This window comes from Microtus oregoni, unplaced genomic scaffold, assembly GCF_018167655.1.
Source record: "Microtus oregoni isolate MIOR12 unplaced genomic scaffold, Mior012 000010F_ref0000083, whole genome shotgun sequence".
In the NCBI taxonomy this organism is placed as follows: domain Eukaryota; kingdom Metazoa; phylum Chordata; class Mammalia; order Rodentia; family Cricetidae; genus Microtus; species Microtus oregoni.
Window position 1 is genome coordinate 47,418,823 of NW_024543069.1, and position 27,836 is coordinate 47,446,658.

Genomic DNA, 27,836 nt, shown 5'->3' on the forward strand with positions numbered 1-27,836 from the left:
ATATTTTAAAGTATATGCTTTATCGGTTTATATGATATCTGCTTTTCAGTGAGAATTTAAGTTTCCACTAAACCAAATCAAAGAATAAAATAATAATAATAATTAATCTGTCAAAAACAACAACTACAAAATTTCTCCTTTCCCCGCAGATCTCTTTGCTCTTAAGTCACAAGTTTAGGATTTTAACAACAGATTCTAGCTATGTTTGTGCCTTAGCAGTGTTCTATTGCTGTGAAGAGATACCATGATCACAAGAACTGGTATAAAGTCAACACATTGAACTGGGGCTGCTTACACTTTCAGAGGTTTAGTTCATTGTGACTGTGGAAAACATGGTGGCACACAGGCACATGTGGTTGGTGCTAGAGTGCTAGAGTTTTACATCCAGATCCACAGACAACAGGAAGAGAGAGACTCTGGGCTTAGTGTGGACCTTTGAAACCTCCAAGCCCACTCCTAGTGACATATTCACTCCAATGAGGAAAGTCCCAGGTCTGAGCCCCTTTAAATAGTACCTCTCCCTGGTGACCAAGCATTTGAATCTATAAGTCCATGGGCACCAGTTTCATTCAAACCATAACAGTTGGCCATGCCCCATTAAAGTTATATTATGTGCATACACTAGAACATTGTAAGATTTTTTTTGTACTTTTTATTTTTTTTCTTTTTAATTTCATTTTACATCCTATCCATAGCTCTCCCCTTACCTCCCACCTCCTCCCCCCAACCACACCTCTTCCCCGAGCCCATCCTCTAGCCACTTCTCCCAAGGGTAAGGGCTCCCATGGGAAGTCACCAAAGTCTGGCACATTAAGTGGGGGCAGGACCAAGTCTCTTCCTGCTGCATTACGGCTGTACATGGCATCCCACTGTTGGCAGAGGCTGCTTGTTTGTTTCCAGGCAAACCTGACCCTAAATAATCACACAGAAACTGTATTAATTACAATACTGTTTGGCCAATAGCTTAAGCATGTTTGTAGCTAATTCTTACACCGTAAATTAACCCATTTATATTATTTTATATTTTACTATGTGGCTCGTGGTTTATCAGTAAGGTTCCTGGGTATCTATCTTTTTCAGCAGCTACATGGCATCTCCCTGACTCCACCTACTCTCTCTCTATATCTCCTCCAGCCTGACTATATTCTGTTATGCCATTGGCCAAAAACAGCTTCTTTATAAACCAATGGCAATAACACGTATTAACAACATACAGAGAGGAATGCCACATCATCTCACCATAGAGAATGAGCTAGTTCAGACACTAGGGGATAGATCCTGATCCTACTGCCAGGTGCCTCACAAATAATCTAAGCTTCACCCCTGTTTTCCACATATGGAGGGCCTAGGTCAGTCACACGGAGGCTCCACAGCTGTTGGTTCATGAGTTTCCACAAGCTTGGTTCAGCTGTCTCTGTAGATTTGTTCATTATGACCTTGACCTCTCTTGCTCATATATTCCCTCCTCCCTCTCTTCGATTGGATTCCTGGAGCTCTGCCAGGGCTGATGTTCAAAATATATAAAGAACTCAAGAAATTAGATATCAAAATACAAAATATAAGATGATTTAAAAATTGTCTGTCTGATGGATGTCCACAGAAAACACATCTTCCTTCTTACTGTGTTTTTGCCTTAGCTCAATGGTTTTTAGCAAGGTCTTTTCTCAAAAGACTAGGATTTTCCAAGACTCAAGAATCTGACTTTTCAGACTCTTCAGTCTCATAATTGAGCCACAAAACAGTACACATCATAATTTTTTTCTATCAAAAGCTGAATCTCAGAATTGTTTTCTTAAGGCTATGCATCCAATGAAGAATAGCGATTGTGCTAATACCTAGATCTCTGGGCCTGAGAAAGAATGTGCACACACGCTGGCTCCCAAAGAAATACTGACAACATGGACACCTATAATGGGCCTGTGACTCTCAGCACTTTTTGTAAAATTAATTAAATTTTGTTTGTTGCACTTGAAAATTACAAATTAAAAGTCAGTAAAGAAATGTGACCATAGCAATATAGTGAAGTTGGCATTAGCTAAATGCAGCGTAGCTCCTTGATAGTTTGGTGACCTTGGCCAGTGATTCAGGCATTTGGAGCTTGTCAGGGAGAGGAATAAATGAAATGACTGCACTGTATAAGTTCAGCCAGTGTACCTTGGTTGTCATTATTGATATAAAGTAAGAAAATAGGATTGTTTCTGGAGCACTGTGTGACTAGGTGCACCTTATGTGAACCACAGCAGCAGGACTCTAGATATTATTCGTCTTCTCTACATTACAGTCATTTACATCCATATGTCAGAATCCACACCAAGATATCAATGTGTGGAGCAAACTCTATCCTGGGTATATGACAAGAGTAAGTGTGGTAAGGGTCACTTATGGACTGGGTAGAGAGGAAGGAAGCTTAGGAATATTCATCTTACATATGATACAAAAATAAGAATGTTCCAGGGATTGGAAGTGTTTTGTCCTGAAATTAGATATTTCTTTAGTACAGGCATGTTTAGAACCATAATGTTCTTTGATCAGCATGTGTCTCTTCTGGTCAGGTTAAAGTTTAATTTGTGGTATTAGAACAGAGACATCTGTTTATTTCCTGGCTCCATTTTTTAATACCTTGTTTCTTCTTTTCACTGGAAGCTTTTTAAAATATGTTTATTTATTTTTGATAGATAACATAACCATGGAAATCTGGATTTTGTTTTCAAATTTAATATGTGCTAACCTGAGGCATTGTTTGTTTGTCTGTTTGTTTTGATTCCTTTATTAGAGAAATGAGACCATTAATATTTGAATTTGTTGAAATACATATAGTAATTCCTGTCATTTTGGTCACTTTGCTGGTTTTATGGTGATTATTTTCTTTTTCTTTTCTTTCCTTTTCTCTTTGGTATATCACATGTGCTGTTATATGTGTGTGGGGGGGGCATTGTGTGTAAGTACACACACACAGGTATATGTATGCAAGTAGATGCCTAAGGATGATGTTCAGACTCTTCCTTGCTTGCTTAGTTTCTACCTGACTCATTAAGGTTCAACCTCTCAGTTGAACCTAGAGTTTACATGTATGTCTAGTCCAACTTGCTTTGGGTGCTCTCTCGGATTTCCAAGCACTGGAATGGTAGAACACTATACCTACAAAGTATTTGCATGTATTCTGGAGAGCCAAACTGTAGTCAGTATGTTTGTGACAAACTCCTTTTCTGGAAAGCCAAACTGTGGTCAGCATGCTTGTGGAAAGCTCTTGCTTCAGGGAGACGTCACCTAGTGACTGAGCAGGTGTTCTACACTGACCCAGGGATGGTTGGATGAGGGTACCAGTGAGCAGAGTAGTTAAGACCTTTGCCTGTAACTTAAGCAAAGTACGTTGCATATGTCCCGTGAAGGTAAGATTGGAACCCTGGTGAGAAGGGACTAAGTAGGCTCTCTCTAGGGATGTGGCAGTTGCTTTGCATCGGTCGTCACATGGTGGGGATCTTTTTGTTGTTTTTGTTTTTAATTGGTGAGTTTGGGCTGTGGAATTTCCTTGCTGTAGTTCAACACAAGAGCTTTGTGCATGGTAGATAAATGTTCCACCACTGAGCTATATTCCCAGCACTGATTTTGGCCTTTAATATTAACTTAGGGCAAATGTAGAATTCAAATATTCTTAGATAATGGCAATTGAAATAGAGGGCATATGTGTCATATTTCAGTTAAATTTTATTTTAGCCCTAAATGACTTCCGTTTATCCTATCATTTCACTTCTTATAAGAATTAATAGATAAAGTATGTAAAATGATTTCTATTCCAGGGAGAAAGCATACACTGGCATTGGCATCTGATAATACAATAGCATAAGGCTTAATGGCTGTTCACATATATTATTTTATCTTATATTTATAACAATTATGAGAGTGTGTTTATCACATACATCTTTATTCATCTAATGGCTTAGCAAAGTAAACACAATGAAATCATTTTTCAAGGACATAGTTTCTTTTGATCTTTTAATGACAGATTATAGCTTTGTATCCTATTTTGTTCTCACCATTCCTTTCCTTTATTCTGAAATAGGCTTCTATTGAAACTGAGTTTAGTGGCTAAAAGAGGGTAAATTGCTTATTGGGCAAGCATAAGGATGTGAGTTTGTAACATGGTACCACCATAAGAAATGTGAATGTCATAGTTCACGGTTGTAATGCCAGAGTTTGGGAGGCGTGGATGAAAATCTCAGGGACCACCTGCCAGCCAGTATAGCCACAATTCAAGTTCCAGATTCAGTGATGGAACCTTTCCCATGAACTGAGGTGGAGTGTGCAAGAGGAAGACACTCCATGCTGTCTCCTCTTGTTCTCCACATGTGCAAGTATGGAGATTTAAACATGCACACACATACAAAACACACATGCACACTGAAAAGCTGATTCACAGAGAAGAATGAAATTTCAAACCACAGTAGATCCTGGTTTCTTAAGTCACTTATGACATTGCACACATAGCCTCACTAGTATAAGTGAGCCCTTTATGACATTGCACACACAGCCTCACTAGTCTAAGTAAGTCCTTTATGTCATTGCACACATAACCTCACTAGTATAAGTTAGACTTTTATGTACTTGTACACACAGCCTCACTAGTATGAGTCCTTTATGGCCTTGCACACACAGCCTCACTAGTATAAGTTAGTCTTTTATAACATTGCACACACATTCTCACTAGGATAAGTGAGTCCTTTATGTTCTTGCACACGCAGTTTCACTAGAATAGGCGAGTCCTTTATGTTCTTACACACACAGCCTCACTAGTATAAGTTAGTCTTTTATAACATTGCAAACACATTCTCACTAGGATAAGTGAGTCCTTTATGTTCTTGCACACGCAGCCTCACTAGGATAGGTGAGTTGGTGCTTCAGGCTGCTGAAGAGAACTGTGGTGGATACCAAGCCAACAGCATCAGAAACACCTGTGACTGCATCCACACTGCATCCTAGTCTGGACCACCATATGGCAGGCTCTGAAACCTGTGAAAAGATTTCGTTGATTTAAGCCAAGATTACATTGAAGTTGGATGACTTATATTTCATAGATCTATTTTTATATTGCCTGTTACTAGTGTCCTCTATTTAACATGAAATCTGAACAGACATTCAACTCCAATACTATACTTCAGAATCTGAACTAATCTGTCTCCAGGGAGAACAAAGAAGCCCTATATGCTGGTAATAAATTGACTTCATCAGGAATTTTCACTTTTTATCTGTTAAGGTAATGTCATGAGTACTTACTCTTGCTAATTTGTAATCCATCTTTATCTCTTTTTAATTAATTCATTTATTTTTGAGAGATGATCTCAAGTAGCCTCAGCTGCCGAAACTCTCTATAGAGAGCTTTTTATCCTCTTCTTCCTCCTGAGTCTGTGATTTAAGGCATGTGTTGGGCTTTATTCTAGTCCAGCAGCTGAATCTCCAAGACATTGTAAATGGTACACATGCTCCCTGTTATCCAGGCTGCTTCCCTTTCCCGTCACCTACTTTTAACCTTCATTTTACCTTTCTGTAGTTTCACATTTAAAATATATTAATTGTTAAAATGGTATAATTTAACATAAAGAGTATTTTTTTCTTTTTGAGAGATGATTCCTCTGTGTAACAATCCAAACTGTCCTGGAACTAGCTCTTGGAGATCAGACTGGCCTCAAACTTAGAGATCTGCCTGCCTATGCCTTCCAAGTGCTGGAATTAAAGGCATGCATGACCGCCGCCTAGCAAACAAGTTTATTTTTAAAGAGGATGTGAGAAAACACTTCCTCTGAATTCTTACCAACCTAGTCCCCTTCTCTGTGGCATAGCACTGATTTGCATGCATTTTGCTCTTTGTTCTAGCTCAGGTGGCCATGCCTGCTTCAGCCGTAGAACCCTCGGGAGCTTTCACTCCTCAATTTTGCTTATAGCATCCTAACCCGAAATCCACTGGCTGTTTTCCAAACAGAATTAGGCTAGAGTTGAAAACACTCTTACCTTCAAACTTTATTCAATTTTTGAAATAAATAGATAGATTGTGAATAGATAGGTAGATAGATGATAGACAGACAGAGGGATAGATGTTTAACTGTGTATGGAATGAGGTTATGTATACATGTCTACAGGTTCCAACAGAGGGCAAAAATATCTGGTCTCCCTTGAGGTGGAGTCATGGGTGTTGATGTCAAACACAGGTTCTGGGATTTTAGCTTGAGTCCTCTGGAAGAGCATTGGGTACTTGTAATTACAGAATCATTTCTTTAGTCCTAGAGTAGATACCAATAGGAGATACTGTTATAATATGGTTTCATTACCTTAATAACTAAGCACTGTTTTAATTCTTAAGGTACTTTTCATGCCTTCTTTGAGAATTCACATATGTATATAATGCAATTACAGAATATTCATCCCATTTACCCCAAGCATTTGTGTTTTCAATCATTATTCATTCATATGTATAGAAAAGAATATTTTGGAAGAAAACTCTTGGTCATTCTTCAACATGGTTCAGCATGTACATATGGGCTGAGCTGAGGAACTGGAAGAGGGCTTCTACTGCCTACCTGAGTGTCTGAAAGGCCTAAGGAAGCCTGAGCATCAGAGGGAGATCCGGAACACAGGTGTCACCCAAAAGTAGGATACACTAAAGCAGAGGGTTGCTAGCTTTGTCTTGTTCACTAAAGGCAGTGGAATGGCTTTTCTCTCTGCATCCCTGACTTGTGTAGAATGCACATTCCTGTGTACACATTGCCTGCCATTCCTCTGTTGATTTGCCAAATGTTCTTAGACTCTCTGAATTCTGCAGCACAATTAATAAAAACCCAGAGTTTGAAATTGAGATTTAACCTAAAGATCAGAAAAACAAAGCAGCCAACCACTGGCTGTTACTTCAACCTCAGTCCAAAATGGTGATCCTGCCTCCAGGTATCTCAGAATGAGACTGTGAGTGAGAGCTGTCTCCTCCCATCTTATATTCCTCTCTAGTGCTGGAATAAAAAGTGTGCACCATTACCACCAGTTTCTATGGCAACTAGTGTGGCTACTGGGAATAAAGGTGTATGTCCCCATTGCCTGGTCTGTAAGGCTGATCAGTGCATCTGTTTATTTTCTGAACTTCTGGTGAGCTTTATTTATTAAAATACAAATGAAATATTTCTACAATATTTTTTACTGTAATGCTTTTTAAAAGCAGTATCTGCTAGTGTCTGGCCAGAGGACATAGAGGGAAAACGTTATTAGGATATGTTTTCCATGCACACTAGAATATCCAATGACTCCTAAGATTTTTGTGAAGGTGAGAAATTCTTATTGCCTTCTGACTCAGTAGCCATCCCATATGCATTAATTGTATGTTTTGGTGTTGCTGCTGTGAAGAAATTTTTTGCTGTACAAATTATATAAAGATACAGCATGCATCATTAGGCGAAATGCATAGCACTTTATAATAACAAACAGCTGTTTTATTGGAGCATGTTTATTTTTGCATGCTCTTACCAATATTTTAGAGTGTTCTACTTATAAAAGTTTATTGTCAAACAATTTGCTTTGTTATGGTAACAGCAGCCGTACACATCTTGTGTTGCTGTGATTTTTGATCGCAACCATGAACACACTTAATGAGGGCTGAGATGTGGCGAGGCTGCGTCAGTACACTTTCTAATGCCCACACAGAGATGACATCACAACAGTGCGGTTCTTATACTTCGCTGTGGTCATTAAGCCTGATTGCATTGCAAAAATAATGGGTGCCATTGCTGAAAACTCGGGAACTCTAAGTGTAGTAGATGAGAGACCAAATATTTTCTAACCCACATCTCAGACAGTCAGTTTATATATTCAGAAGTAATATACCATGAAGAGATTGTTTTTTTCTCCTTTTAATTAATGCTTTAAGAATTTTTGTGCATTCTATTTTGATCAAATTCATGCTTCTACTTCCTGTTGCCAGGCCCCTCACCCTTTCCTTTCCACCCAACTTTATGCACTCCTTCATAAACCATAAAGTATAGTTTGTGCTGTCCATATACTGCTGATGTGTGACCATCTGCTGGAGCCTGGTCAACCCACCAGAGGCTGCACCCTTAAAGAAACTGCTCTCCCTCCCAGTAGCTACAAGTTTCCAACAGGTCCGTAGCTAAGCGTTGGACTTGAACCCACCTCCAATCTCCGTTGTAGGGTTTTTGTCAGGCTGAAGTTTGCACAGGACTTATGCATGCTATCTCAACTCCTCTGAGTTCATATGTAAGTGTAACTGCCCTTCTGTTTCTGAAAAGCTGTCTCTGTATACTGGTCTGCACATCTCATTTGCTGTGTCTTTTGATTGTATCTATCTTTCTGCCCTCTCTTCCACAATGACTCCTGAGCCTTAGAAGGAGAGGGTCTCCAGTTTAGTGCATTCTAGAGTCTGCCAATCTCTGCACATTGCCCCGCTGTAGTGTTCTCTATGTATCACTATGAACTAGACGTGTTTTTAATAAATTAACCTGAATATAATGCATTTTCTGCAATCTGTTTTTTTATCCTCCTTTTTCTTATTAGCAATAAGCCATGGACAGCGTTTCTTGCAGAACACACATGTTGGCCCCATGTTTTAACCACCTGGAATATGCTGGAGTTTTGGATTTATTATGGTTTATTTTCAAACCGCACTTCCATAAAAAAATTGTGCAATCCCAATAAAATAGGCTTACTGTTCTTAGTTTGTATAAATCTTTGAAAGCTCTGTAATATGTCTAATGATTCTTAGAACTTTAGGGAGAGTTCTGTGTTTTCTTCTGCTTGTTGCTGCTAGGAACTGTAAAGCAGATTCAGCTCCTGGGTCTATTCTCAGATGACTGTAGGATTGTATATAATCTACTTAGAAGCTGAACTCTTGGTCAGAGTAGTGAGACATTCTTGCCTGGGAGTGTTCTGGGAATATTTGACAGGGACTCACTCTAGACTTTTCTAGATCGGAAATCCCAGTCTGCACTCTGGAATACTGGTAAACAATAGGAGATATTTGACCCCAAGCAATTTCTTCCTCAAATAATGTGTGTCTGCCTTATTTCCTTTTGACTATTCATAGTTCCCTGACTTAAAGGTGAGTTTCTGTAGAAAAAAAAACTCCTATTTATCTTCAGCTTCCCTAGCACTTTCTTCTACTAGTCCTAAACTCCCTATGATGTGTATTCAGTAGTTCTCTTATTGTTGTGATAAAAGCAGCTTCAGGGAGAAGTTGTTTTTTCTGCTGGACAGTTGAGGGTCCATCCTGCATGACAGGAAATGCTGGTAGTGGGAGGGTGAAGCTGGTCTCAGCTTTACCTCAGTTGGGAAGCAGAGACTGATGAACGACAATGCTCAGCTGGCTGGCTTTGTCCTTTCTGTTCGGAATACTAGGCTATGGGGTGATGTCACCTATGCTTCGATTTCTCCTCCCACCTCAAGTAACTTAATCCGGATAAATTTTCACAGCTACAAACAGAGATTTGTTTCCATGGTGATTCCAAGTCATATGAAGCTGACAATTAGGTTGAGACATCTTAATTGTAAAAATAGTAGCTTCATGCCTGAAATGTCACTATCTGTAGTTTGAACCCCACCATGTAATGTAAAGGTAAAGTATGAAAAGCATGGCTTCATGCCTGAACTATTACTACTCATGGTTTGAAAATCAGTAATCTAAGTGCTTGTTTTATAAACTATCTATTAATATTAAAATTACCCTGACCACTAAACCCAACTCTCATGGAAGAACTGAGCCAGAAGCATCATGGGTAAGGGTGAGACTGCCCTGTGGGTTCTGTGAGATGATGAGAGGACAGAATGACAGACAGACATGGTACACAGCAAATATCGGCAATCACGGCATTGCTCTTTCCACGTGCTTAGTTGTGTCTGTGACACATTTGCAATTTCACTCTTGAAAACCTGTCTTCTGTGCTTTATTCACATGTCTGTGTGCATTTTATCTTAAAGCGCGAGGAAACATATGATTTAAAGCAAGATATGCCACAGTAGTTCTTGCTGGCTTAGAGATTTGTTCTTTCTTTCAGAAGTGTGGAGGTTGAATTACACATGAAAATTTAAGTCATCGGTGGAGTTTTACATTTAGAATACATAACTTTTTGGTCCAAATTAGTATAAGTTAAACCATTAGATCTTAGATTCTAATTAGGAGCTACTAGACCTAAGTCTACACCGGTTGAGGTCTGTTCCTAAATACAGCATTATAAGTTCAAAAATCCATGTAATTCTCAATATATCTAAATCCACATTTTTGGTATTAACAAGTTGTGTTATTTTACTGATTTCAAATGAACTGTCGAGTCTGTAGCTTTCAATTCACTCCAATTTATGCACTGAGAATTACCTTGGTGCCAGAGACCTTCAAGTTCAGCTTGAATGATCCCTCTAGAGTCAACTGAGTCGCCTTGCATGTGCCCTACATTTGGTAAAACATCAAGAGTTCAGGCCAAACCCACATGCTCATTATTTCTGCTGCTTTGGCACAGTGACTAGTGACAGCATTGGAAAGAACAAAAGCAGTGAGTTCTGGACGAGAGCCACTTGACCTTTTCAACTCTACTTGACCTCCTCCCTGTCCACAGGTCCTAAGTGAAATGAATTTGCTTGAGAGTGCCATTGTTGGCAGCACCATTTTATTTTGAGATCACTGACAAGACACACTGCCAACCAGTGGAGTGACCTGTGCTTTGTGTGCGAGGACTGTGTGCGGGTGCGGGGTGGCTCTGCCACACTGATCCACATTTGTATTCTAGACACATCGGCAAGTGGAAGAAATTAGCTAATGCAGCCACACTGACATGGGACATGAGTTTCAAATGGCCACCGAGAAGAATTCTAAGGTAGGCTGACAGCACAGGAAAAGGCAAAGAAATATTTTCTTCATAACAATAAAGTGTAGTTATGAAAATATCCACTCGAGATAATAAAACATCCAGTTCTTAAACATTGATTTCTTCATCAAATATAAACAAGTTATTTTTACCTTCAAATCCCTATACTGCTTAGAGTCTCACAATGAGAAGTATCTTTTTATCTTTTAAAGCATCCATCATTTTAAGTTACTTTAAGGATTTTATGGGGACAAAATCACAAGCTAGAATATAGCAAGCAGAACATATGTTCCCAGTCACTGCAACTCTGTAGGGCTGAGCCTACACGAGCATATAAAGGGAGCGTGGAGTTCACTCTTCCTGCACTTGTCATGTCCTGCCTTACAGCCAGTAGACATTTCTGTCTCTCATTTTCTCCCACACTTTCCTACTTCGAGTCTCTCACCATACTTCCTATGTGCAAAAATCAGTCCCCTCTTCCAATAGGACAGGCGTCTGTCTCTGCCTCTTTGAAACCTTTGGACTGTCTGCAGGCTGCCTTGAGATGGATGGGAGAGTCAAGGAAATACAACAAAGGACACAATTCCAGCAGACAAGTTTCTCAAGATACTCAGTGTCCATGAAAAGACTGCAAATTGTTTAATGCTATCTGCATCTAATTACTTTTCTTTCCTGTTCGGAGAAGTATTCCTTCCTGAGGCGAAAATATTTTTGCACTTAAAGTTGTAACCCATTTTAAAGAATGTTCGTTCTCCAAGAAGCTTCCTAACCACAGAATAAAAATAATGGATCCATGAATACGAATACGAATGACCTTGCCGTGTCTTTTTTTGCTTTGACTGAAAATCAGGTTATACCCTTGGTGAGCTGAAAACCCACCGGAAGCTGCTAGTCCTTTATTATCTTCTTCCCAGAGGGTGAGAGTCTTTTTTTTTCTATCTCTCTGATGACATTTTCAAAATAATTCTGGTTCCATAATAACCTCTTCAGAGAGAAGGAAAGAATGCAATTTATGCCATCCCCATGATCATCATGTAGCAAATTTGCCCTTTGGATTTGACAAAGACATTGTGCTTAAAGCCAAAGCCCTGGACCAGGGGTAGACCAAAAGCAAATAACTTTTCACTGTGTTCCCCAACATGGAAAAGTATTCTTATGATTGATCATTTTTATAGCTTGAAATAACAAAGACAATAGTCTTGCCATTTTTTTAAAATCTATGTAACTAGGTATTTTTATAATGAGTGTCAAAAAAAAGTTTAAGAAGTATGCTACTGTGTGTGTGTGTGTGTGTGTCTTATCCTTGCTCAAATGAGATAAGAAAGCACTTTTTTAACAGTATGTGCCTTCACAGCAAGGGCCCCAATATGTTTTAGGCGGGCACTTTGTCAGTGACCTACACTGCACTTCTACCCATGAAAGCTCTCACAGATGGTGAGCCTATATGAAATATGCACTGATATTTGGGCGTGACTTGGACTCATCCAGAATAGCAATACCAAATGCCAGCAGCTGTGCTTTTAGGTAAAAGGCAAATAAAATGCTCATTGCTTAATTTAATGTAAATTTGCCTAACAGGAGGCTCTCTGGCACCCACTGCAACCCGGAATGATGGGAACTCAAAAAGCCACAAGAGAGAGCTATGTGTTGCCAGGCATGGGGGATGAAAAGCAGTGTCTGAAGACAGGCGAGCAATGGCTGCCTGGGCAGGAAACAAACTGAGATCAGTTAGTGAGGGCCTGCCATGGACAAATAGCTAAGGGCTTTCTTTGGAGTCAGAGATTTCTGCCTGAGAGTCAATTAAAGCTAAGGGTTTTGCCATATGTATGATTTGTTTTTGTTTTGTTTTGTATTTTTATTACCTTGCCTTGGAAATTCTCTCTTGGCTTAAAAAACAGCTACCTTTACAATTTCCTCATTCTTACCTTGTTTTTATCATCTTATTTCACAGACTCATAAATATTCTTCTTTTTTTTTGTATTCTTAAGGATGCATTACTTAGCTGTAGTTTTCTCCTAAAATGGCTCTGACTGTGGATTCACGCTGCGGTACAGTATCTCTTGCTCCCATGCCTCGTGTGTAGGCAAACAGTACTAAGACCTCCTTGTCTGACCCAATCTATCTACAGACAGTACACCAGCTTTCCTACGAGAAGTACTGCTTCAGATATCAGGGATGCAGTTTCTTAAGGCTCTCTGTAACAACCCATGACTCTCTTCAACCTTTAGAATGTTCTACTAACAGCCAATGTCATTCTGAGACTTTCTCACCTCACTCAGTGCTTGCTTCCTATCATCTCTCCTTTTCAAAACATTGTGTACTTGAAAAACAACAAAACAGAAAACAGTGTTGAATTTGAAATCTTAATCCTAAATTACTGACATGGTGGTTTGAATAGGAATGACCCCCATAGACTGTTAGAATGTTTGGTCCTTAGGGAATGGCACTATAAGGAGGTGTGGCCTTGCTGGAGAAGCGAGTCACTGTGGAGATGGGCTTTGAGGTCTCAGAATCTCAAGCCAGTTGACTTCCTGTTGCCTATGGATTGAGATGTAGAAAGTTCAGCTACCATGTCTGCCTGCCTACTGCCATGCTTCTTGGCATGATGATAATGGAATAAACCTTAAAACTGTAAGCCAGCCTCAATGAAATATTTTCTTTAATAAGCCTTGCCATGATCATGGTCTCTCTTTACAACAATAAAACTATAGCTAAGACACTGTTCCTAAGGTGGGGTCTTTAGTAGGTAAAGAAACTTAAATGAGGTCCCAGGAGGGTCCAGGATCTAACAGGAAGGCATTGAAGAGAAAGTCGGAAAAATAAGCTCTTTCTCTCTCTCTCTTCCCCTCCCTCCCTCTCTCCCTCTCCCCCACCTCCGTGTGTGTGTGTGTGTGTGTGTGTGTGTGTGTGTGAGTACGTTATAATGTGATCATTGACAATCTAGAGAGACAGACTCTCCAAAGAAGCAAAATGCTGAGCAACTTCATCATAGGCATTGTAGCCTCAGAAGTATGAGGTAATAAATATCTGTTACCAAAGCCCTAGGCTGATGACCTGTGACATAGATCCAACTGCTATCTACTGCAACTAGTGTTATCACCGATGCTCTATTCATAGACATTACTTGATGAACACAGACAAATTGACCAATAATTCATTCAAAATTTACTGGAGACATGCTCACTGATTAACACTTGGTGCTCTTCCAGTGGGCATGCGTTTGGTTTTTATCACCTGCCTTGGGTGACTCGTAATTACTCTAGCTCCTGGGACACCACACAAGTGTGTACGCATGAGTGTACTCATGCATACACACATACAGATAAAATAAAAATTTTTAATTTATATTTATTTTTATTTATAAATATTACATAGTGATAAGCTGTAAAGCCATATACATACTAACAACAAAACCGGACTCAGAAGGTTATATTTATATTTGTGCATACATGTATATAACAATTGAAAAAGAAAAAGAGGCTATCAATGAGAGTGTTAGAGGGACGTAGAAGGGATTCAAGGGATGGGAGCTGGGAGGGGTGGAAAGAAAGGGAGTAGGGTAAGTACTTCAGTTCTATAGCAGTTAAAAACATATGAAAGAAAGAAAAATTCAAACAAAAATATTTTTCTTGAGCACACATTTTAAGCAAGGCCTGTTATTTGGCAACAGGAATACATTGGCATTTGTCAATAAAACTACAAGAGTGTCTTTTGCTCTGTGGATTAGTCCTGTGTATGATGTGGGGAGCTACAGAAATGAAATAAATACATTATATTCTTTCTCTCTCTCTCTCTCTCTCTCTCTCTCTCTCTCTCTTTCTCTCTCTCTCTCTCTCTCTCTCTCTCTCTCTCTCTGTGTGTGTGTGTGTGTGTGTGTGAGAGAGAGAGAGAGAGAGAGAGAGAGAGAGAGAGTTAGTAACTATGATGTTGTGCTAACTTCTAACTTGTAGAAACTCAAGTTCTCAGAGGAAATATAAATCCAACTGAAGTTTGCTCAGGATCTGACCACATAGAAGTAGAAGGACAAATTAGGAAGGAGTTCAGGAAAATTTAGGAATGGACAAGACTGAGAGGTGGGGAATACTAAATGCCGCAGAGCAACCTTGAGAAGAATCTAGTGAGATGCACACTTAGTTTATAGTGTTACAGAGGATGTGGGGCGGTGGCTTGCTGGTTCCCCGGGACCTATGTAAAATTGATTACAGAAGCCTGTGTCTGTAATCCCAGTTCCCCTAGAGTAAGATGGGAGATAGTCATAGGGGAACCCTGGAAGCACATGATCCAGTTCCAAAAGAAAGCATGAGAGTTCAAAGTCTCTTACTCTGAAGGGCTGGGGTAAGCCTGATCTCATACTCCTGTATCATGCTACACACAGAGCCCTGAGCGTTTTTCTTCGTAACTTACATCCAAACTTCTCCTTCCCTGAATTGATCATGTAGATTCTATTTATTTCTCAGTGTGTTTACATATTAAAAGGATGAAGGCCACAGAGCTAGGTTCTGTTTATTCTCATATTGCTCTGTGTATAGCAGCCTATCACGCTGTTGGATTTGTGAGTTTAGTAAGAGAACTGTGAAAGAAAACAGACTATCCAAACTGACAGATGTGGGTGATAGACTAAAAGTAATATGGTTCCTAAGTGTTGAGCAAAGTTGCAGGTATGTATACACCAAGGGCTTAGTGGTTGTGAATTGTATTTTTTGGTACACTCCTTTCAGCTCAGCACAATGTAGACAGTAATACTAAATAAATATTATTGGACTTAATTCCTTATATGCTATAAGTGATGACATGTTCTTCATCAGCTAATTGTTATCCTAATTGCTAATATGATTTGGAAGTCGACTACACTACACAATAAAGTCTTGCTTTGCCTTGGGACTGTGAAAGAAGATAAGAGGCTCCAAACCTGTGCAAATGCCACACTGAAAAAGTAGACCCCTGGAAACAGTGAGCTCCCGAGGACAGTGGTGTGATTTCTCTAAGCTGCCTCTGTATTGCTCCTAATCTAGCGCCAGCCATGGTATTTACTCAATGCTTATGAAAACAAAATAAATAAAGTTGATGTTGATGAGGAGGCAATTTCTTGGGCTCCAAAGACTTTAGAAGTTTTCTATCTAAAATTACAAAATGCCATGTGCATCCACGCTGAATTCTAGCTTCTTAACTACTACTCTAAACTGGTTGTGTGCCGCATTTAGTTATAGGAAGCTTGTAGGCATACTCAAACGGTATTTAAACAATATTGGGACAAGATGATATTAGGATTTATGTTTGACACAGGAAGCAAAATAGTTCCTGTATAGAAGCCAAAGAATAATAATTTTTTTTACCATCATGACACATCAAACTTAGCATTTTGCAGTTCTGTCTGAAATATATTATGTAAATAATTCAACTAAGCCCAAATATATAAAAACTTAATGAGCTCAAATATATTTAAAAGACTATGAAATTGTCCATTCTTTCATTTTTAAAGCTTGACAAATAACCATTGTTTTTGGTTTTATTTACACATTTAAAAGCATAGTGATTGAAAAACCACTTGACTCTACCCCTCTCTTCTAGAAAACTTCCTTACAACAGTCCTGGTTCTTTGACCAAGGTAACATGGACACCTCTGCCTTTGTGTAAAGGGCAGGGATCAGAAATGAGGTCATCTGCCCCTTTGTCTGTAGTTTTATCATTCTCAAGCATGGCAATATCACTCCCTCTCAGCATCCCTAGTGTTCCATATATGACTCTTCACAGCTCAGGTTCAGGACCACAGCTCAAGAGAAAGCACAGAGTGAGGATGCTCAGTGGAGTCGGCTATGAGAACAAACAGTGATTGTATACACCCACTTAAACTTTCATTAGACATGATGAGTTGATAGCATTTGAAATCTCCATCTAGAAACTGAGGTAATACATGGAAAAACATATTTCAGGCCTTTCAAACACACTTGTTTCTAAGAATGTGGCAGTTAAACGGAAGGAGACAAGCTGGGCATGGTGACTCAAGCCTGCAATTCTGGAAGTAGCGAGACTGGGACAAAGGACTGGGGATCGTAGTAAGAACTGACAGCAACAGAAATGAGAAATGAAAGCGGAAAGGGTGCACTATGTGGTCAGAATGTGATGCGGAGGTGGTGTGAACTCTAGGAAGCTAGAGTGAATCTTGTGTTAGCTACGCCCCACCTTCTGGTCCTAGTTGACTTTTTTCTAGGTTTTGTTGTCTCATCTCAGAGCATAGAGATCTTCCTGCCATTATATTTGTTGGATGAATGAATGAATGAATGAATGCTAGCTGACCATTGCTACCAAGCCTACTAATGTTTTAATAAGGAATTGAAATATAAGCGTAGTTTAAAATACTATGGATTTTTTTATTCACTTCAATAAGAAGTCTGTTTTGACAAATAGATCTACAGATTAAGCTTGACCTGTGTGCCAGCTATTCTCTATTCATTTTATATACATTTTGTCCAATAGACAAATAATCTAATAATTCTAATATCTAATAATCTAATATCTAATAATCTAATATCTAATAATTCTTAAACGATAATAACTAAGATTTACTTTCAGATACTCTCACTATGAGTTATGAAAAATAGTAAAACAATAGCAGAAACAATAATGCGTGGGACAGGTAGGAATTACACCGAGCACTTGCGTCTCATTCTCACTCTGCCCTTATAGACATCTTGTAGGAAGCTGCTTTGTCCCCATCTTAGTGACTCAGAACTTCCAGCCTTCCCTGACAGTTCTGATTGAATGGCTATTAGCTATTGACTTGCTTAAAAAACAGCCCCAAGGCCATGTGGTTCTCTTATTTGTACATTCAGTCAACCCAACTGACCTCAAAGACGCCACAGCACAGGGCTTTCGCCTGCTCAGCTGGTAGCTTGTAGCTTGTCCATTTTGGGACAAGCTATTTCAGTGGACTTTATCAAAGAGCCACCTGCCTGGACATTCATGAAAACTGGGCGCATGACGCATCCTGAAAAGACACCATAAAGCGAATACTGAGGGGCTTTTTCGGTCCACCTCAACTGGAAAGGGGTGTCTGCCTGTCAAATACAGCAGCTCTCAGAAATCAAAACAGAAACAGGGAAGAAATCAGGTGGGGGTAACAGGAGAGAAAATGCAGCTCACTGTGTGTCTTTGATTCATGTCACTGCCTAGAAGATGTGACTTTTATTAGAACATGTCCGAATGTGTATGCTTAGACTATTGTTAAGTTGGAAGAAAAGTGACCTAAATCAGCAGGCAAGGGTCATGCAAACGTTGCTGGCTTGCCTGGCTTGACTGATTATAATTGGGTTTGTGAGTCTCTGACTTCCAGGGGGATTTTACTGACCTCTTTTGTGAGGATTTGGAAGTGTTGTGGCCCAGGCTGTTTGCTTCAGAATTTCAAATACTAAGCTGCTAAGCACATGACCCAGAATTAAGAAATAACTGTGCTTCATATTAATACAGCAATTTCACTCCTCTCCAAATATATAACACTACTACATAGACTCACACACACATTCATTCCATTTTTCATTTCTTTATTCCAGTTATTATTATTTATTTATTTGTGGCATGTAGTATCCAGTGGGGCTGAATGTGCCCATGTCTATAAACGATATTCAACTTTTAGGAAAGTATGATTATTTCCCCACAGTTATTAAAGGCAAATGACGGTACAGGAGACACTTGCATCAAGCTTGAGATATACATTGAAGGGTAATTTAAATTCTCATTGACCCAACTTTAGCTGTGTTGCTGAATAGAATACTCCAGCCAATGGAATTACATAGGTTTATTTTAAACCCAGTACTTAGAGTTAATTCCATGCCACTGTATATGATAATAGCTTTCTAAAGACATGCAAAGAAGTAGTTAATGTGCATTGTGAAATGAGATACTGACTGTAAGCTAAGTGATTGTGAATTCCAAGCACATTTTTTTTTCTTTTGCTATCTGTTGAACACATTAGTAATTCTAAGTTTTAAGTAATGTGTTTAGGTGAACTACTGCCAGGGCAATGTTGGCTTCTAGATTCGTAGCTTTCTTATGACCACTAGCCTCCACAGACATCAGTCTGTTGCTAGCATCCAGAATGCTGGTGCCATTCACACCAGAGAAAAGACGTAATATCCCAGCAGAAAGAAAGCAGTGCTGTCTCAAACATGATCACATGTATGATTCTAAAGTGTTTCCTTTAGAATCTATTGCCAAAACAATTCCTGAGTGCCTAGAAGCCCTGAACACTGGGAAACCTAAATGGACACAGAAACTTTGATTGTAAGTCTGTATTCTGTGAGGTCTAAAGGCCCTGTGTACAGGCAAGACAGGGGAAACAGACGAGCTGGAGGTCGGCAACTAGGAGATGGCTTGTGGAGTTTGAGACTAGTGGGGCAGACAAGAGGGAAAGAAGAAAAATGCAAGTCATATCAAAGAGGTGTGGCTGTGTGTCAGCTGCAGACAGAGGGGGATCAGAGAGGGGTGACTGACTGTGTCAGCTGCAGACAGAGGGGGAAGAGGATCAGTTAAAAATCAAGATGTGGGAAGGCTTAGAAAGTTGACTTTAATGATGAAAGTTATGAACATGTAGACCAAACCATTGCCTGTAACCAAACTTATCCAATATGAAACATCCCTTTCCTTAAATCAAGACAATGTATGGATAAATTCTTTGTTAAATGTCATCTCACATTCAGCCAAGTCACCATGAAGTCCTTAAACATTATCCACCTTTTGTGCAAATGTTCACTCTCCAGCATCATCGTTTTTTTAACCACATTTGAAGCGTGTAATCCACATGAAGATAACATGATGGATTTGTCTTATTTCAAATCTAATATAGAGATTTATCACACTTGGGGATCTTTCTGTATTGCTCAAACTAATCGTAATGAATGCATTATATGTTTCATTATCCCAAAACATTTACATATATTTTCTCACATATTTCTCTTTGTTCTATAAGTTTCTCAATTAGTGTTATGAAAGTTACATAACGTGCATTAAAAATGAATTATGAAAAGGCAAACATGACTTCCAACTGTGGAGTTTTTTGCATTGGTTGGATGGTTTGCAACAAATGATTTAAGATCTCTGATGCTCAGTGACTCATCTGGAAAATGGAAATAATATTAATATTAATAGCAATGATATGAAATTGCTATTTTATGTGATTATAATTTACTTTTTAAAGACTCTAATATAAAATGTAGTGGTGTGTGTGTGTGTGTGTGTGTGTGTGTGTGTGTGTGTGTGTATCTGGATCCATACCAATGCAAATCTTTATAACATATTCCCCTTTAAACGTAAACAAACATTTATAAACAATATTTGGGAATATGAGAATAGTTCTTTCCAAACTGCTTCTTGCTTTTTGTTGGGTAATTTTTGGGGTGTTCATGGTGACCTTTTGGGGGATCTTGGTCCATCAAACCACATTAGCCTGGAAGGATATCACGGTTCTTATCCTCTGTAAAAACAAAAGAACCTCTTTTCCAAAGCAATATAGACCCAAACTTTGAAGACAAGTTACCTTTAAAGTATATATGTTGGTTACTTAGCTCATTCACTGTCAAAAAATTCAAAAAAAACACAATAATATATATAATCCAGACTCTCTGTGTATATTCCATCTTTATGGCTGATTTTTCTCACTCTGTTACTTTTTCTATAAGTTTAATATTTTATTATCTTTACTCCTGTAATCTATGACTGTCTGTATTCTTTTATATTACATTTTTGGTCTCTTTACTCTTTTTCTTCTCTCTCCCAAGCCTACGTACATTTTTTAAATACACTGTGTCTTATTTAGAGGTCTTTTATGCCTGCATCAGCCCTTATTGCATATCTGTAATCCTTCTCTGACCAGGATGGCTTTTTAAAATGCTAAGTGCTTCTTAAAAACATAAGGGGCAGCATTGCTAGGGCAAATCTAGCCCTGACTGCTTGCTCCACCCAGTCTGACATGGCAGAGGTCCATTCACTGCTTCTGAGACTGCTAAGTGGGAGCTGTCCTTACCAACTCAACTCTGATAACCAGTTGGCCCATACTGCCACCAAGTAACTTGAAGCATGCCATCCACAAATCCTATTTAAAAGCTCAATCTCTTGGAAGAGCCAGAGTTTGTGCTGGCAGCACAGTCTAGAGAACCACCATTTCAAAACTGTGCAGCATTTTTTACTGCTATTGCTGAATCCGGAGGACCTCTTTTAAAAAAGTAGTGTTATGCCACCAGCAAACAGCAAGAAGCTGTGTTAAACACTGTATTCCTTTTTAAGATCTCTCAGGTTTTAAGTAGATTTAGTCAACCACGTTGGCATGCCAATTTATAGTAGGAAGGTAACTTGTTTGTTTCCTGGCCACTGAGACTCCTGAAACAATCACACAGAAACTGTATTAATCAAACCATTGTTTGGCCCGTTAGCTCTAGCTTTTATTGGCTAACTAATACATCTCAATTTAACCCATTTCTATTAATCTGTGTATTGCCACAAGGCTGTGGCTTACCCACGAAAGTTCTGGCATTTGTTTCTGGAATGGCTAAATGGTTTCTCCTGACTCCACCTTCTTTCTCCCAGCATTCAGTTTAGTTTTCCCCACCTACCTATTCTGCCTGCACAGGCCTAAGACAGTTTCTTTATTAACCAATGGTATTCACAGCATACAGAATCCCACATCAATTTTTTCTTAAGGATAGCTATGCACAACTTTGATTATTATTCAGTTATTATTAATGAAATGATCACAGGTTTGCCAAGCATAAGAAGCAGATCTCTAGTGAAATGAGGAGTGAGTGTGGGTTGTCATTGACTAGTAATGTTGAATTGGTACTTCTGTTTTTCCCAAAACAAGTCATTGTGAAATTGAAAAACAAATCTCAGGAGGACCGACACTCTGAATGAGACTCACAGTCTCGGTTGCTTCTGCCTTTGGTCCTTACCCTCATTTCCCAGACTTCTTGATGTTTGATCACCCAGAAAACAGCCCTGTCTTCTTGTTTATTCTTAGACTGTAACAAAGAAAAAAAAAAGAGAGAATTTCCATTCATTCTTTTGTTCAGTGTCCCTGAGAGCAGGATGAGGTCCTTTTATTTAGGGAACAGAATGTTAAGTACATTGGGCCTGCTTGCTGAACACTGACTGTGGGCGAGTAAAGTGTTTCTCTACTCATATGTGTCTGCTTAAGAAGAATACAGATATTTACAAAACAGCTGCGTGAATGTGTATCTACCTTTCTGGGTATTTGATAGAAGCTAAGACAATAAAATTATATGAGAAAATATTATAAAAACTAAGTTTTACAAAATCAAATGGGACAAATTCAGAATATTCGGCAGCCTAATTCTTCCCACCATTACAGGCATGCTGCAGAGCTGCCTTGGTCATGTAGAAGATATTAGAAGATAATATATTCTTGTGTTTTTGTTAACGTATATAAACACAGGAAATTGTCCTGAACAATATACACTAAATTATTTTTAAAAAGTGTCTCCGGAAGCTGTAATTAGAGATGATCACTATTTTTCTATGGACTTTACATGATTTAGCTAATGGCCTATATAACTTTAATTCTCAGAAAAATGAGCTAAAAATATTTCACATCATGTAATTGGAAAATAAGCTTTCAGATGCTCAAAATGACAAAACCACTTGAGACACCAATTCACATGTTCGTATTTTCACGTGAGCTATGCTTTAACGACTTCTTCTTTCTTCGCTTCCAATTCTTCACTGTGGGAAAAAAAATGTGGAAATGCACTGCATGCAAGAAACAAAGTCATTCCTTCCATTTAGAGACAACGCTTGGTGTCTTAATTGACGTGATGCTCAAAGGATACTTCTGGGACATTCTTACCCAATTCACTGGTGCTAACTGTTGACTGATCCTGTTAACCGCATGTATTTGGAGATGTTGATCTTTTCAATATTATTGGGATGAACTAGGTTTGAGAGAGGGCTAGAGTGAGTTAAATAAGGATTGATATTCAGGCATTGGAGTTATTAGGAAGTCAGGCAGAGCAGTGGGCTAAGGGAAAGGAGTCAACTCTGCACAAGGAAGAAAGCCCAACGTTAGCTGACCTCACCAAATTAGAGACAAGGTTTCTTGAATGTCTCACTGATACACATGTTCAAAGGGCACCAAGGGCATTTCTGGATAAGGGACCCTGGAAGAACTATGGACTTAGTTAGTAGGCATCAAGAGGTATTGTCTACAACCCTTCTCCTCTTGGGGTTGGTGGGGAAATGCCACATCTGGAAATTAAAGGGGAAGAGTCTGGGCCCTTGTGAACAAGCAGTGCAAGGAGGAAGACAGACTGCAGGGGAAGGCCACATTGTAAAGCTCTCCAAAGAATCAAATGTGCTGATTGTATATTAGGTATATTAATTGTGAGAAACATTGTGCCAGATTCTTTGTACTATCAGTAACAGTAGGTAAAGATCAACCCAATGTACTAAACAATCAGTTTATTTGGCTATCTGTTCCCTAGAAGTTCTCCAATGACTGGTGTTTCAATCTATTTTTTTAAATATTCATCAGAAAGCGTCAAAAGAAGTTCAAAATGCAGGCATTATTGCTTTGACTTGGTTTCTTCCTTGTATTCCTTTGTGATCACTTAACTGTGCTCACATAGCAAGGCGAAGCGCTGTGTAACCACCAATGAAGCATTTGTTCAACAATGCACAATGGCTACTAAACCCATAATGCAACAGATGAAGGCAGGATTGTGCTATTGAGCAGCCACAATCTGATCCTACAGTTGTTTCTACAGTGAAAACGCACACGACCTCCTCTATCAGGAACAACAGAGCAGGTGCAGATTTTCAAGCTATCACTCTGCAAGTTACCAGTTCAGTATGGAAGTGTGAGATATCTGAACCAGGAGAGGAAGAGTGGAAGTCATCTGAAAGGACGGAAGCTCAACTGAGAAAATACCTCCATGAAATCGGGATGCAGGCAAGCCTAGAAGGCATTTTCTTAATTAGTGATTGATGGGGGAGGATCCAATTCATTGTCATCCCTTGGGCTGGTGGTCCTGGGTCCTATAGGAAAGCAGACTGAGCAAGCCATGGGAAGCAAGCCAGGAAGAAGCTCCCTTCCATGGCCTCTGCATCAGCTCCTGCCTCTAGGTTCCTGCCCTGTTTGGGTTCCTGTCCTGACTTGTTTTGACAGCAACAGCAATAAGGAAGTATAAGCCAAATAAATCCTTTCCTCTCCAAGTAGCTTTATTAATGCTGTTATATCATATCAACAATAATCCAAACTAAGACAAAAAAATCATGAATAGTCTGGAGTTTAGTAGGAATAACTACGTGTCTGATTTTAGTATTTCCAACCTTTTTCTTATCTGAAATTGTTCCTAACAAAATGAGAGAAACAAGACAGTAAATCCAAAGCCTCCAGGCTCTTTCTCTGGCTCCTCAGCATTCTGATTGCATCTGAGAACCCCTGTCATGAAGACAGGGCGTCCAGACTTGCCTCTTCGTGGCTCCTTTCTATTAAAACTGCTTCAGACAAAACAGTTTGACTACTCTTGAAAGTCTGGCCCTGTCTTGAGGGATTTATGGATTTTTTTTTTCAGTCTGTTTATAACCTCCTGTAAAGCTTCAGGAACCTTTTGGATTAATCATCAATAAACATTTACTAAGCACTTTCCAGAGTTCAAGGTGCTCTCCCAGTCACAGTGGGCTTAACAGCGTTCAGGGGAGACTTTGCAACCGCCTGGGGTGTCAGCAAAGGGTTTCTGTTCTTTATCCGGTAATGAGATTATTTTTTGTGATCTCAACAAGGAAATTCAATCCAAGGAGTGATTGGAAACATCCCAGGTACAAGGCTGCTCTGGCAAGCATGGCAGTGAACGGCAGTCAGCCACTGAGGTGGCGCTGCTACGGGATGTGCTCGTCAGCCAAGGACCCTGATGCAGTCTCTCTACTCTTTAGCCATGAATTAACAAGACTCAACCCCTCTCCCCCATGCTATGGAGGATGCAATACACTCCTCATGCGTGCTGCAATTTCTGGGTCTCATAGATTCTCATGGTCACCTCGCCCTCTTCTCCTGTCACCATATGCTAATTGTATTGGAGCGTGTCTCCATGGTGACTTTAGTTCTTGAGTTTTTGTGTCATCTTTGCCTTCCTCTTAGATCTGCACACTAAAACACAGAACCCTTTTGTTTTGCATCCATTGTTCTCCAAGGGCAAATAGCCTGTGGTCGATAGCAGTAGCACCGGCACAACGGAAAGAAGTGTGACACCGAACTCGCACAGCAGTGCGGGTTATTGATCCTTCTCGGGAATCACAGCTCTGCCAAGCTTCCTTATTGCCATCTAAGCTTGTCCTGGAAAAACACCTTTAGAAACTTGGACATTTCACCCAACCTCACCTTCAGTAATGATTTATATAACATTTGTATTACATTATAGGTAGTATATAAATGCTGAAAAGTGTACTGAAGAATCTGCCTGGATTATACCCAAGTACTATGATGCTTCCCATAATGGCTCTGCTATGGAGAGGTGCTGGTGTCAATGGGGGTCCAGTACCAGACTCTCCACAGATACTGAGGGAAATTCTGATTTCCCTGGTTACACAAATCAGTGAAGGGCTTTTCCCTGCTATAACCCCAGAGGCATTTTGGGAGACCCTTTTGAAGAAGGAAAGGATGGCTATTTATCATTTCTAGTGCAAGACAAAGCTGTGGGGCTCTGGCTAATAAGATCAAGTGCTGTAGGCTTTTTAGGCAGGGACTTCTTCCTCGCAGGGTTGATCTTGGAGATGAGGGAGAAGAATGACTTATGCATTATTGTAACCCTAAGACAAAAGATAGAGAGGTTGCACTATCAGAGGCAGGATCCTGGCTCAGTATCCAGAGCTAAAGGCACACTGACACAATGGATCATTTCAGGACGCAGAGAACATGGAAATCAGTGTGGAAAAGAGTGAACCAACAGGTATCAGCATTAGCTGGCGCAGAATCCGGCAGCATTTAGTGAAATCCTGAGGTGAAATGGGGAAAAGCATGATCTTATCAGTGCTACCAGTTCAGTATTTTTATGTATATGAATTTTTATGTATAGTTAGAAAAATAAAATCGATTCCGGCAAGTTTTGTAATTTAAAATGAATTGAAGGCTTGAAGGAGAGGATTATGAACCTGATGAATAAATATTGTCTGCGTTCTGACCTCATTTGACTTCAAGGCTGAGAAAGCATCCCTCTAATGCTACCCAGTAGGACAGCCCATAGAGAGATGGAGGAGTAAAGCAGCCCATAGAGAGAGGGAGGAGTAAAGCAGCCCATAGAGAGAGGGAGGAGTAAAGCAGCACATACAGAGATGGAGGTGTAAAGCAGCAAAAGACGTTTGTTTCCCTCTAATGTTTCACATAGCTGCAAATGAACCCTGCAGCTTCCGAAGAAATAACGCGAAGCGGGTGAGGTGGACTGTGGCAGTGTCAGCAAACATACCACCCGAGGATGAGGAGCCGGATCGTATGGAGTGATGGAGTACATTCTAGCCGGGGAAGCTACACTGGGCCCTCAGTCAAAGCAAGGCTAATGTGGCATCCTGTCTCCACACATACAGAGCAACTTGTCAAACAGTATGCAAGACAAATCAATGGCCATGCCCGCTGGTGTGTCCCATGAGGAGAGACACTTTCCTAATATTTCAGCTTTCTTTGCAGAAAACATTTTAGCTACTTCTGCTATAGAAAAAAGACAATTTAATGTTCTAGCAAAGTTGTGGGATTACTAAACCGCTCCCCTAATGTCTTTATCATAATAGCTATCATTTTGATCCTCCCACGCAGCAGTATTGTTTCTTAAGGTTTCTAATGTGTCTTAATCAGAAATTTGGTTTCCTAAGCTACTGAGCCAATTTCACAGATATTTCTCAGAATATTTATTTTAAAATGTTTATTAGGTAAATGTCTGAAAATACTGCACAAGTCCATGAAGTAAAACAGTTTCAATTTTTAAAAATATTCTTATGAATTAGAGTCTATGATAGAGTTTAGTTTAGTAGGTCCAAATGGCAAACAGGACATGGAGCAATTTCCAGGTAAAGAGTCACTCGGACCCACAGTAGGAGGCCAACAGTCAACAGAAGAGATGCGTGTTGAGACAAATGTGACTCAAACAGTCTGAAGATTTTAAAGAGTTGTTTTGTGTGTGTGTGTAGTGTCATGTGCGTCGTGGGTGTGTGGTGTGATAGTTGATGTGTTTGTGTGTGTGTGTGTGTGTGTGTGTGGTATGGTGTATGTGGGTAGTATGTGTTAATGTTGCGTGTGATGTGTATGTGTTTATGGTGTATATGGTGTCTGTGTATATGTGGTGTGTGTGTGCGCACACATGTGTGCGCATGTGTATACTAGGGACAGAAACTATGGACCTAGCGAATGGTAGGCACATACTTTTCTACTGAGTTGTATTCCCAGCTAGAGATTTTAATGATTTTTGCTAATAACTTAGCTAAACCTTGTAGATGGATTCATGTTCACTCTTTTTCTAGATAAATATATTTAAAGTTCTAAGAGTTCTGATTTATTAATATATACTCTAGCCTTTCCTTATCTTGTGAGGCAGAATGCTTGTCTAATCACATGTTTTTCAGTGCTAGGGATTTAACCAGGCCTTTTGCATGCTAGGCAGATGCAACACCATTGAGAGGTACTGCCAGAAGCTGAGCAGACACAGGCTTGAATATGGTCTATGGGAAGTCCAGACTTAAAACGTTTTGATGGTTACTGTGCTTTACTTAATATTTAGATCTTCTTAAAATAATCAAAGTACATGAGGGAAGCTTGACGTGGCTGAGGTCAGGAACTTAGAGGAGCAGCTTCAGGGAGGAAGGATTTCTTTAGGCTCAGACTCTCTGGGGTAGCCTGGCTCCATCTCTGTGGGGTGGAGATGAGGCTGCCTGCTGTGATGAGGAGAACAGGAAGAACAAAGCAGCTCATCTCACAGTTGTGGTGAAGCTGAGAGACAGGAAGGATCA

At 39.6% G+C, this 27,836-nt stretch overlaps 1 protein-coding gene across 5 annotated transcripts in view; it reads left to right on the top strand.

Moving 5' to 3' along the window:
• The window catches only part of Nlgn1 (neuroligin 1), an 883,993-nt gene that overhangs the window by 724,251 nt on the left and 131,906 nt on the right, over positions 1-27,836 (top strand). The window lies entirely within an intron of this gene.